At 33.8% G+C, this 13,872-nt stretch overlaps 1 pseudogene; it reads right to left on the bottom strand.

The window, feature by feature from the left end:
- Positions 1-10,451: 10,451 nt before the first annotated feature.
- Positions 10,452-11,365, bottom strand: LOC137749465 (wax ester synthase/diacylglycerol acyltransferase 2-like; annotated as a pseudogene).
- Positions 11,366-13,872: the final 2,507 nt, after the last annotated feature.

The raw sequence follows: 13,872 nt of genomic DNA, 5'->3' as shown, positions 1-13,872 counted from the left end.
TCAATTTAAAATATTTACACAATTGGATACCACAAAATCTTATGTTATACTTAATGAAAGTATAAATAAACTCTAAGTGTTAGTCAATCTATCATTTTACGAATTCTCTAAAACTAATTTCAACAATCCAAACCGTCAAAATTGTTTGTATATGCTTGGAGATCACATCAGCAAAAAATCACAAAAAAAAAACATTCAAAGATCAAGTAACGGGACAAAGCTTTTCAACGGTTATAAACGAAAAATCACGATTTAACGGTTATTTTAACTCCGATTTTGATGATTTTTTATAACTACACTCCTTGACCCTATATGAATACAATGAATGAATTTGATCTTCAATTTAAAATATTTACACAAGTGGATACCACAAAATCTTATGTTATAATTAATCAAAGTATAAATAAACTCTAAGTGTTAGTCAATCTATCGTTTTACGAATTCTCCAAAACTAATTTCAACGATCCAAACCGTCAAAATTGTTTGTATATGCTTGGAGATCACATCAGCAAAAAATCACAAAAAAAAACATTCAGAGATCAAGTAACGGGACAAAGCTTTTCAACGGTTATAAACGAAAAATCACGATTTAACGGTTATTTTAACTCCGATTTTGATAATTTTTTATAACTACACTCCTTGACCCTATATGAATACAATGAATGAATTCGATCTTCAATTTAAAATATTTACACAAGTGGATACCACAAAATCTTATGTTATAATCAATCAAAGTATAAATAAACTCTAAGTGTTAGTCAATCTATCGTTTTACAAATTCTCCAAAACTAATTTCAACGATCCAAACCATCAAAATTGTTTGTATATGCTTGGAGATCACATCAGCAAAAAATCACAAAAAAAAAACATTCAGAGATCAAGTAACGGGACAAAGCTTTTCAACGGTTATAAACGAAAAATCATGATTTAACGGTTATTTTAACTCCGATTTTGATGATTTTTTATAACTACACTCCTTGACCCTATATGAATACAATGAATGAATTCGATCTTCAATTTAAAATATTTACACAATTGGATACCACAAAATCTTATGTTATACTTAATGAAAGTATAAATAAACTCTAAGTGTTAGTCAATCTATCGTTTTACGAATTCTCCAAAACTAATTTCAACGATCCAAACCGTCAAAATTGTTTGTATATGCTTGGAGATCACATCAGCAAAAAATCACAAAAAAAAAAAACATTCAAAGATCAAGTAACGGGACAAAGCTTTTCAACGGTTATAAACGAAAAATCACGATTTAACGGTTATTTTAACTCCGATTTTGATGATTTTTTATAACTACACTCCTTGACCCTATATGAATACAATGAATGAATTCGATCTTCAATTTAAAATATTTACACAAGTGGATACCACAAAATCTTATGTTATAATCAATCAAAGTATAAATAAACTCTAAGTGTTAGTCAATCTATCGTTTTACGAATTCTCCAAAACTAATTTCAACGATTCAAACCGTCAAAATTGTTTGTATATGCTTGGAGATCACATCAGCAAAAAATCACAAAAAAAAAAAACATTCAGAGATCAAGTAACGGGACAAAGCTTTTCAACGGTTATAAACGAAAAATCACGATTTAACGGTTATTTTAACTCCGATTTTGATGATTTTTTTTATAATTACACTCCTTGACCCTATATGAATACAATGAATGAATTCGATCTTCAATTTAAAATATTTACACAAGTGGATACCACAAAATTGTTTTTATAATACTTTTTTTTTCCAATTAAATACTTTGCGTGACGCCTTAGTATGATCGTCGTGCAAAACAACTTTGCGCGACGTCGAATTAAACACCTACGTCGCGCAAGGTGTGATAATTTTGGCGGTATAGTAGTGAAAAATAGGCGCTTTTTTCAATTTTTCCAAAATTTTCCACTTTGCCCTCTTTATCTCCCTCAATTCGAACCCAAATGACAGCCCTTCTTTATCTCCCTCTCCTTCTCCTTCTTCTATTCGAACCCTCCTCCTTCTATTCAAACCTAACCCAACTGAACCCTCCTCCTTCTATTCGAACATAACCCAGAAATCTTGAACCATCCCTCTCGAAAAATATTGGGGGAATGTTCCTGCTTTTCGTGTTTTAAGGGAACTTATTTCTGTTCTCTAATTTGATGAGAGTTTTGCATCTTTTTAAACCTGGAGTTGTGGGTGTTTTGCCCAGCCTCATAAAATTGGTCTCTGTTTCTAGAGTTGCGATCGGGAGGCAAATATTTCGCAGTTTTTGCGTTCGTCTTTGTCTGGGATTCGCGAATCTTAGCCGGATCTGTTTCCTGTTTTCTTCTCCGTTTAAGCGCCGTTTGTCTTTAGATCGTTGGGAAATAAATTTTATACAACTGAGGTGTGATTCATAACTACTGTCTTTCAGTTTTTATTCTGTAATTTTGTTAGTTTGGATGAAACTGTAATAATTTTGTTTTCGGTTAGTTGTGGTATTCACAAGCAGTGCTCCGTTTGGTGTCGTTTTGAACATCACAAGATCTGCCTCCCTCCCCGCCGCTTCCAACGTCTCCTCTCCTTCTGAGGCCGACTGTGGATGTTTGTCTTTCTTCTCTCCTCTCTTTTTATTTATTTATAATTTTTTTTGGAAATTAAGATTGCCTGCTTACTTCTTTTTCTTTTTTTTCCTATTTGTTTGTTGTTTTTTTAGTATTTGCCACTTCTGCTGGTGCCCCTGGTATGTCATTATTATTATGTTAATGCTGCTTTGATATTTGTTTGTTGTTTTTTTAGTGCATGAGATCGATCTTTGTTTTATTATTATTTTTTTCAACTGTTGTTTCATCTTTCTTGCTACATCAATTCGAAGAATTGGCTAAGAAAAAAAAAATTAGAATGAGTTGGAAACTGAGTAGAAAAATATTGGAGAGAGAAACAGAGAATGTGATTTGATAATTGGTAATATGATCAATCCTTGGGGACATATATATTATATCAAGTTAGATTAGAATTTTTTGATTAAATTTGATTAAAATTTGATCATATAAAATAAAACAATTTATACATATTGGAAATATGCATTAAAAAGTTTAAGTCTCACATTACATGGATAAGAATGACTTTTTTAGATGTTTAAATGTTTTTTACTGAAGAGTGTTTTGTGTTTCTACTGCCGATAACCAAATGTTGTAACGTATACCTTAATATATTTTCTTGCTGGTAAGCAAAGAGGTTTTTCGTCAAAAATATTAGTTGCTGTTTTCGAGTTGCTCCATTTCTTTCAAAGTTTATTTCCTTAAGGGAATTAAGGTGTATGAAGCAACAAGTTATTATGGTTCTGATGCTTCTAAAATTTATGATTACAGGTTTCATTTGGCTGTTTGTTTTGCATGTTTCATTTTTTGCAAAGTAAAGGACATATGCAACACCTTCCACGATTTTAGAACACTTGAAGGTGAGACCTAAGAAATAAAATAGCGGTATGAAAAGTTGTGATGGCATATTAATGACTTTAAGAACAACTGTGAAAGATACAGAGTTGTTAAGTAGTTTGCATTTGAGAATTATGTCGTCCTCTTTCTGTCATGGGAAAACAGTTTTGAAATGGATATGAATAGGTTTCTCATGATTTTGGGTCATCCCATTTCTTTTTGCCTATCATTTTTCTCTAATGGAGCAGATGAAGGAGCAGCTGAGGGCCCAGGGCGAGGAGATGACGTCATATGCCGGGGCGTGGAGAGACCTTGTACAAGCCATACAGATGTCCGGCCTTCAAATCTCACTACCAGCACTTCATCTTGGTCCACCTTCGACCTCAGAGCCACCTCGCCCTGCTGATACCTAGTAGCTTGATGTATTAAACCTAGTTCACTTTTAGTTTTTTCTTTTTTGTTCGGATCTTGTATGTACATTTTCATATATTTTATAATTAAATACTTTTGCTTGGTTAATTAATTATTTTTTCGAATTTAATTACAATATTTATCAAAAATTTAAAAAAAAAAAAAAAAAGTTTGATCAAAACTACTCCCCACTTTGCACGACGCATGGCTCTGTTGCGCAAACCCACTTTGCGTGACTCATGCGTACGTCGCGCAAAGTGGGTTTGCGCGACGCACTCCGTTAGTCACGCAAAGTGGGTTTGCGCGACGCAGTCCGTAGTCGCGCAAAGTGGGTTTGCGTGACGCACTCCGTTGGTCGCGCAAACCCACTTTGCGCGACGCACGCCGTGACCGTCGCGCAAACCACTTTGCGCGACGCACGCCCCGTGGCCGTCGCGCAAACCCTAGCGTCTCAGACTTTGCACGACGATTAACGCGCGACGAAGGTTGTGTTGCGCAAACCCTTAGGCAACGATTTTTTACTTTGCGCGACGAAAGTACCTACGTTGCGCAAAGTGTTTTTTTTACTAGTGCTAGTTAACAATAAAATAAAAATACCCAAAAGAAAAAACTAATGTGGAGAACAATCGCATAAAAATAGCCCACAATGCTAAATCTAACACAACAGTAAGCCAAGATCATAATTAAAACTCTAAATTAACCCAACCCTAAATCTTGATTGCCATTATGAATTCACATTGCCGTAGAACTCGTCGTATCTTGAAATGAAGAACATGTGGATCAATTGACAGGTCAATGGACTAGAACTTGATGAGGGTAAATCCAATTGATCAGGACTCAGATCATAGAGGCATTTTACATAATTTATGCACAACCCATACAGGAAAGGCCTCACGCTACCCAACTCCTCAGTTTTTGTTCCACTCGATCACTAGATGTAAAGTTGTGCATAAATTGTGTAAAATGCCTCTACATTAAGTCATGATCAATTGGATTTACCCTCATCAAGTTCTAGTCCATTGATCTGTCAATTGATGATTGATCCATATGTTCTTTATTTCAAGATACGACGAGTTCTACGGAGGTGTGAATTCATAGTGGCAATCAAAATAGGGCTGGGTTAATTTAGAATTTTAATTATGGTCTTGGCTTTCTGTTATGCTTAAACTTAGCAATGTGGGCTATTTTTATGCGATTGTTCTCCACATTAGATTTTTCCTTTGGGTATTTTTATTTTATTGTTAATATCTTGATGTCTTGTCGAAGTCTTCGGTCTACGATTAAAGTTTATCAAAATAAACTATTAATTCAATTAGGGATGTTAACTGACCATAAGTAGGAATGTGTTTGGTTACAGAGATGGTAAAGTCCTTAGATTGACAGATGTTTTCAAATTATTGAGCCACATAGATTGATGCAGGATAGAACCAAGGGTATCAAGGAGAGGGGAGTAGATGATCAGGGATTCGCTCAACCAGGGGCAACGGAACTTGCTCACGTCACTAATCATGGATTCGCTCACACGATCAAACCAAATGCTTGATTTTATAAGGAGAAACAACTCACTTCAAATGCACAAAGCAAATAATATTTTAATTCATTCAAGTCTAGCAATGGCTTCTAATACATCAATATTGAAAGGAACTAAAGATAAAGAAGTATAAATAGACCACAACTTCCTAAGAAACCCTCTAAAAATGACTTAACAAGTTACTATGTCATTAAAGTAAATCACAATGCCATTATTATTTGAATTTCCAATGCCAACAAGAAGTTTTCAATTTTTTTTTTTTTTTTTTTTGAGCCTTTGCTCCCGCATCATTCTCCCCTTCTCGAAGAAAACTCATCCTCGAGTTTCATTTTGTCTTCCTTGATCTTTGGGATGACCTTGCAGATTCTTCCACAATAACCACAACAGTAAAATGAAGTTCACGGCGATCAAAGTGTTCCAAGCCACAAAATATTCAAGAAAAGACCATTTCCCCATTCTTTCAAACATTGTAGGCCCTGGTTCCTTCTTTTTGATTGAAAATGGCCTCTAACCACTAGAATGCATCTTGAAACCCCTTAGAAAGTTCTTTGTGATAAATCTGTAAATCCAACCTATCTCTAAATCCCATTCAGTTTTGTCTTCATAACTGCAACTTATCACATGAGTGGCCTCTTTAAGCATCACCGATGGGCTTGAAGAAGGAGGGACATTGCCTTGTTCCATCCATGTTGAAGTCACAAAAATTGTAGACTGTCTGAAATTCTTTTCAAAATTCATTTGGGACATCAGTAGCACTTTGCCATCATCCATTCCTGTAGGTTTGAAGCATCTCCATTTGCATCATGCTTGGAGTACTTTGAAAGATCCTTGTAGCATCCAAAAGACGAATAGTAGTAACAACTTACCATCTGATGCATGGAAGGCTGTCTATTATTAACTTCATTCACAAAAAGATTATTGGCTTCGTCTTCATCAACGTACTCATCGTAAATTGGTGGTGAATTCCAATCGACAAAACTAATCTCTTCAACGATGTGATCTTGAAACGAATTGATAATCATAGCCATGATCTTCAATTCCAGCAGAAAACCTACTTTGATGCCACTTGTTGTAGGACATAACCAAGGGTATTGAGGAGAGGGGAATAGATAACCTGGAATTCGCTCAACCAGGGGCAATGGAACTTGTTCACGTCGCTAATCATGGATTCACTCACACGACCAAGCCAAATGCTTGATTTTAGAAGGAGAAACAACTCATTTCAAATGCACAAAGCAAATAATATTTTAATTCATTCAAGTCTAGCAATGGCTTCTAATACATCAATATTTAAAGGAACTTAAGATAAAGAAGCATAAATAGACCACAACTTCCTATGCCTTTATTATTTGAATTTCCAATGCCAACCAGAAGTTTTCAATTTGTGTTTTTTTTTTTTTTTCTTTTTTTTCTTTTTTTTTTTTTTGAGCCTTGGCTCCCGCATCATAGATGGTCAGTGAAAATAATAATGACTGGTCAGTACCCATGTATTGTCCTTCCCATTGTACATTGACGACGTGACCTTTAATGGTACACGTGCTTTCTCTAGTCAGTAAGGAGATTCAGAACTGACCATGTGGGTTCAGAACCTCGTGTGTTGGAAGTCTTGAGTCAATCAGTTTTTTATAGAGAGAGAGAATGCGTGTGCGCTGTGTGCGTGCGTGCGTGTTGTGTATTAGTGCAGCTGGTTATATATATAAATTTTATGAACTGATGAAACTGAGATTAACTTACTAGCATATATTGTATTGTTGTCACTCGTCTCGCTACAATACACCATTCTACAGTGTAGGTTTTTTTTTTGTCTTCGCAAAGTTACAAATAGCAATTAGATGCGAGTTACTTCGAGTTGTGTAGCGGCCTTGGTGGGCAGTCTGCTTAGAGAATGGAGTTAGTAACCTTCAGGTTATGATGAGTTTATTTGAATACCTATTTTTCATGTATGTCGAGATGTATATTACTTTGAGAAGCGGAAGCCAGGCAACCTAATATAGTCTAAAAATAAAGTAGCATGAAGCGCCATTGGAGGAGAATCATGTCATACTAAAGTTGAAGAAGACAAGCTCATATTAGTAAAATTGTCCGCAACTAGTTGATTCTACGTTTGTTGTACCACCATGTCCTAATGCCACTTGTCGATCTTAAACATATCTCGACATCGAGGCATAACATCTTTTATCATTTCACACAATTAAAAGTTTAAAAGAATAATTGAAGTTAATGGTGGGTGAACTCAAATAAAGATGACATATTAATAAGAATACTCCCAAAATAAAAATCTCAAATACACACCAAGTAATAACAAAACAATAGTTATTAACCAACCATTACAAATGTAGTATTATTTTGTAAGATTTCAATTATTTCTTACCCAAAATTTTAAATTTCAACGAAAATGTGCAGAATAACACTATAATTTGTCACGTGTAATGGTAGAATTTCAAATCTATAACTATTTTTCAGTGCTATTTTGCATAGGGTATTTGTCCGAGGCATTGGATATCATATCTAGGGCGTTTTCCATGCACAACTTCAGTTTTTTTGCGGATCTATGGTGCCTTTTTTCATTGTTAAGGCAAGCCTCACCTTTCCCATATAACTTAGAACTGATATGTCAAGATCCTGCAAGTACACGTAACATACATACATACATATATATATATATATATATACACACACACATAACATGTCTATGCTATTATTAAGAAAACACACCCTTATATATATGTGTGTGTGTGTGTGTGTGTGTGTGTGTGTGTGTGAAAGTATGTTTATATAAATTTGAGTTTTATATGCATCTATTTTGAAAACAAAACGATGCATATTGTTTCCAAACTTTTGAGACCCTGTGACTTACCTGAGGTGATCCAACTACCATAAAGTATAATCCTTTAAAGGAAAACTAATGAAAATGACTTGAAAACTTTGAGTTTAATGATAAGGACAAAATAAAGGGTAAAGTGAATAGTACCAGGATTGACTTTTTAGTGTAAAAATATGGTTTTTCATTAAAGTGAACAGTACCGTGAGCTTTTTGTTAAAACTCCCATCCTTTAATTGGATGGTTTGCCAAACATTTGTTCCACAGGCCCAATCATATTTGTGATTACCATGCTTGAGTTCTTTAATGTTCTACGGATGTATCTTGATGCTGCCTGCACAACAAGTAGCACTCTAAATTTTTAAACAAATATTGTACATATGTAATATCACATGCATTTTCTTAGGGTTCGTTTGGTGAATATAATTGGATGGAATAGATACTAAATTAAGGGTACGTTAAAAGGAGAAATTATATAATTATGGCCACCTAGAGAATTAAAGATGGATTACTCATGAAGAAAACTTGTTCATTCCAATTCTCCATAAACTAGAAGGATTAGAAGAAATGAATTTTCTTCAAAACTAATTATGTTCTGATCCCTTCCAAATGAAATTCATTCACTTCCACCTTCAATATGTTGGAAATTATATATTATAATATGAAATATTATAATATATAATTTTAATAATTGAATGAAAAATATTTTTAACCAATTTCTTAGAAAGGTTATGTTGTTTAGGTGTATTCCCTTGATAAGTGATGTGTACTTATAGATGAAAGTTTTCTAGTCTAATGATACTTTTCTTCTAATGATACCTTTAATTAGGACATTGCATTTATGCAAGCCTCAATCTTCAAGTTTGTCAGTTTTTCTAACTTTATTTCTAGTTGTTTATATTAATCTTGTATACTATTTAGATTGTTATTTTCTTTATGATTATTATCATTGGAATTCTTGTGTTATTTTCATATTTTCTAATATTGCTCCAACACAATATACCTTAAAATTTAAGAATTCTCTATTTTAATCTAATCATGTGCAACAAACGATTCCTTGATTTACTAACCTCGTGGCCTCCAAACCTGTTTAACATCTTCAATAGCCCACTAGTCAAATAAATAGCTAAAGAGTTTCTTTTCTTCTTGATTATTTTTTGTGCCTTCCAGACGAAATCAAGCGCATTTGAGAGTTCAGTCAACTTGGGAATGGAAACCTGCAAGAATGTAAAACGATTCCCCCATGGGCTCTTGCTGTCGGGTTTGATCATTTCTTTAATCGACATATAATTCCCCATGATCCTTGTATTCAATAAAACCAATGTTGTGCTATGCGCTTCCCTTGAGCTTTGGTTCATCTCTTGCATATATAGTCGAGAGCCAAGAAAGACCATCCCGGTAAGAACGTCATTTATCGTCTGTGATAATAAATAAGTTAACTATGTTACAATTTATTTTGAATTTGACGCTATGGTGTTTAGTGATTTGCATGTTGTGTGTGTATTTTATTCTATTTTTTGTTAGTCTCCATTTTTTAAACCACATTATATGTAAGAGATTTTTGTTACTAGCCATTAAAAGATCTATATAAATCTGTAATGTATGGGGAGTCTAAGGACTGAAAGTTCCCATTTTAACTGTTTCACCTTGAGCTTCAACAATATCAAGACCATTATGGTGAAATTAATTTATTATAAATTATGTGTTATTTTAAAGCATAGTTAAACATATTTGAGCATTGAGAATCTGATACAGCGGAAAAGGTTAATTTTGAAGATCATGGTTTCATGGCTTCTTCATTAGCTTCAATGGGTCAGATTTATCTTACTTAGTTAGGAATTTAGGATGAACAAGGCAGATTGACTTTGCAAAAAGAAAAAAGAATTAGGCAGGTTTTGACTTTCTTAAGTAAATATACTCTAAATTTTAGTGGCTAATAATAATCACGCACAGGCATTCAGATCTTTTTAGGTTTACATTATGGCGCATTAAGATTGACTTGCAAGCAGACAGTTAGCCTAGCTAGTATTTATTCAGTTTAAGTCTTCTGTGCCCTCATCCTATGAGCGCACAATCCCTAAATTATATTCAGTTTCAAGAATATATGGCTTAAAAAGAAGTGACAACATATCCTTTTTGTTTCTCGATCAAATGGCAATGGAGATTTTTGAAAATTTAGAAGAAAAGTATCATTAGACTAGAAAAAAAAATAAGTGTTGCAAGATCAATGTTTAATTTTCAAAATAAAATTTAAATATTTATTATCAATCATGACTTTAATGTTTAAATTAACAGGGATTTTTTTTTTCTTTTTATCAACAGGAGATGGAAGTTCAAACATGAAATCTTATTCCCGTGTTTTAGAAAGGAAAAACACACCCACATGCATAAACCAAAATACTGCAGAAAAAACCTGAGACTTACCACTACAAGCCTGCTCTTAATTAATCTGATTTGATCAAGAGAGATCGTCATAGTTGATAATGTACTTGGCTCGCACTACTCAAGTCCGTTATTCGAGGATTTTATTGGTGATTGATCATCTTCCCCAGTGATGCTCTTTAAAATGCCCCACCAAATATCGGATGTAGTGTTCAACAAGGATGAGAAAGTTTTGGTCATAACATTTTCTTTCTTTGATTTTGATGGCTGCCGTGAAGGAAAAGTTAGGGGAAGAGATGGATTGTCAGCCTTTTGTAGACAGGAGAGAAGAGTGCCCATGAGAGAGTAGCCATCACCTAACGCATGGTGCAACTTGAATACTACATTACCAGCTGCATTGCTATTTTGGTACTTTATAACATGAATTTCCCACAGTGGTATGTCTTGTGGAAATTTTTTGTTGCTACGTTTGAGATATAGTCATCAAAATACTCGTCATATGATTCATTCGACAAGTTGGAAGGGAAGATTGGAGTTTTAACATGGTCTTCAAGCTTCACTTCAACCTTTTTCCATTGTTTCTTTCCATTTTTTTCAATCTGTTTCCAAATTAAATAATTACTGCTCATGAAAAAGAGCACATCATGTAAAGAGTACTTCAAACGTCCTCAAAAACATTTAGCCCACGTCCTATAATGATGCAAATACCATAATGATCTTGTACAAGGCTTAATTAGATCTAAAACTTATCAAGCTTAATTAGGGATATCATTCGATGAGACTAAATCGGTACTTTACAAGTTTATGTGGTGCAAATATGACCTATACATTAGTCCATACAAGGGTTCTCATATTCATCATGTCATCAATTTTAATACATTAGGGGTATCTGTTCAATATTATGGTTTGGTTTAGTCTTATTGCTCAGTAAAAATTAATATGTCGTTGTATAAAACAAAACAAAAACCCCATTTTGGTGCAAAATAAAATTTATATATATATTAATACTTCATGACCTTGTCTGAAAGTCATCCCAAACCTAAAAAGTGTGAAATGTAGTTTGCCCTATAAACTAAATGCACATGTGGAAAATATTGAAAGAAAAAAAAAAATAGATTGTATTTGGACCCAAAAATTGTTTACCTAGTCAAGAGGAATTCTACTATTCTAAACATCTCTTTTATTATTATTTTTTTTTTGTTGTGTTTTTTGACAAAGCATTTTTTTTTTTTTAATATAATGACATATTTTCACTATGGGGTGCAGAATAAATTTATCTAATTAGCCATACATGAGTTTCAAACCTAAAACTTATCACGTACAAATGAAGAAAGTATCACTAAACCATATTATTAAATAGCTTGATAATACGATATTGTAAGACCTCTTACAACTTAAGAGGTCTTTCGTTGAACTTGAAATACTATTGGCCACCTCACTTCTCCATAGCATTTGTTGTAGATAGATGACGCTTTACTACAATGACAAAATGTAATCATTCATGCATATGTACACTAGGTAGATTTGATTTTCACCGATCTTCTTCCCCTTAACAACTAACAATTTAACCCACTAACACTATCGTTGTCAAAAAATTATCACAATGATGTAGCAAACTGGCTTAAATGCATCAGCCTTCTCTTAATCTTCACTACGACCTAGTAATATTGTTGCATAAAAAAAGTTGAAAAAAAACAAAAGCTAGATAGTTGTATCATTAGTACTACAATCTAATAATATTTATATTCACTTATAACTGATAAGTTTTAAGTTTGACACACTTTGAGAGTTTATTGTGATGATTAACTTAATCACCAACCTTCAAGTAAAAAATCAAACAAAAATTGCTTTTGGAAATCGTGTTTAATAAGTAAAGGGAAGGAAACAAAGAACATCACAGAGAGAGAGAGAGAGAGTGTGTGTGTGTGTGTGTGTGTGTGTACCATGATAGAGGACAAGCGTGGGTTGATGGGCAGGAACACATTCACCATGATAGAGGAGAAGCGTGGTTTGATGGGCAGGAACAAATTCTCAAGCAATGATAGAGTTTGAGAGTCATCAATTGGAATTTCACATTCCAAAACACCAAGAATTGATATCAATAAAACAGAGCTGTTGAAATAGTGGCCAGTACGGCTCACCGGCTCCAGTCCTCTTCCCAAATCTTCATCTTGGTTTATGTTCAAATTTTGCTTCCCCTTTTTCTCCCCCAAAACTCGAAATTCTATAGCTTTTCAATTTGCATGATTGGCTATGTATTTATATTTATATTTTATTTATATGGAATAAAGTGAACAGCAAACGGATGTCTTTTGTGTTGTCACTGTTAATACCGTTGCACAGAAAAAATATCTTCTTAATAACAGGTCGCATATAATTTTGTTTCCTTGTCAGTGTTAATTAATACCGTTGAAACTTTTTGTTTAAGAGGAGCTGTATCACTAATACAGGTTTACGTCAATCTTACGTCAATTTTACGTCAATATAGGATTTTCATAGACTTTCAAAGTAAAACTCTCCATGAACTTAGACATCTCACAGTTTTACGTCTATTTTCGTGTCAATAATATAAAATATTTTGTCAAAAATATGATGTGAGAGATAATCTATGGAGAGTTCAACTTTTAAGAATCTCTTTAGCATTTCTCTACATATATAGTCTGTGAAAACTTTGCCAACAATATTAGAGCATCTTTAATGAACTCCCTATATGTGCTTTTAACTTAAATTTAAAAAGAAGTTGAAAAATTCTTCTCCAATCAGACTTCTTATCCTGCTTCTAGAACGACAAAAGCTTGGTTCCCAATTCCATGTCCCTTCCCATGTCTCCTATATAATATTTCAACACATAACCTCTAACATAACCTGTCAAACTTGAGGTCAACATTCTTATATTACCAGCCTCAGGCTCCGATGGCAATCGTGAGGGAAAAGTTAGGCAAAAAGAAGGATTGATAGCCCTTTGTAGACAGGAGATAAACTCGCCCACGAGAGAGTAGTCATCACCTAATGCACGGTGCAAACTTGAATATTACAGTACAAGCTGCACTGCTATTGGGGTACTTTATAACATGAATTTCCCACCGTGGTTGGTCTTGGGGAATCTTTTTGTTGCTATGTTTGAGATCTAGTCATCAAAATACTCGTCATATGATTCATTCAACAAGTTGGAAGGGAAGATTGGAGTTATAACATGGTCTTCCAGCTTCACTTCAACCTTTTAATATCCACCGTTTCTTTCCATTATTTTCAATCTATTTCCAAATTAAATAATAAGTAAATTGTTCATAGAATGAATCATGTGAAGAGTACTTCAAAAGAA

This window comes from Pyrus communis, chromosome 17, assembly GCF_041283825.1.
Source record: "Pyrus communis isolate YQ-2024b chromosome 17, ASM4128382v1, whole genome shotgun sequence".
NCBI lineage: Eukaryota > Viridiplantae > Streptophyta > Magnoliopsida > Rosales > Rosaceae > Pyrus > Pyrus communis.
The sequence above is the reverse complement of the archived record's forward strand: the minus strand, read 5'-3'. Positions and strand labels throughout refer to the sequence as shown.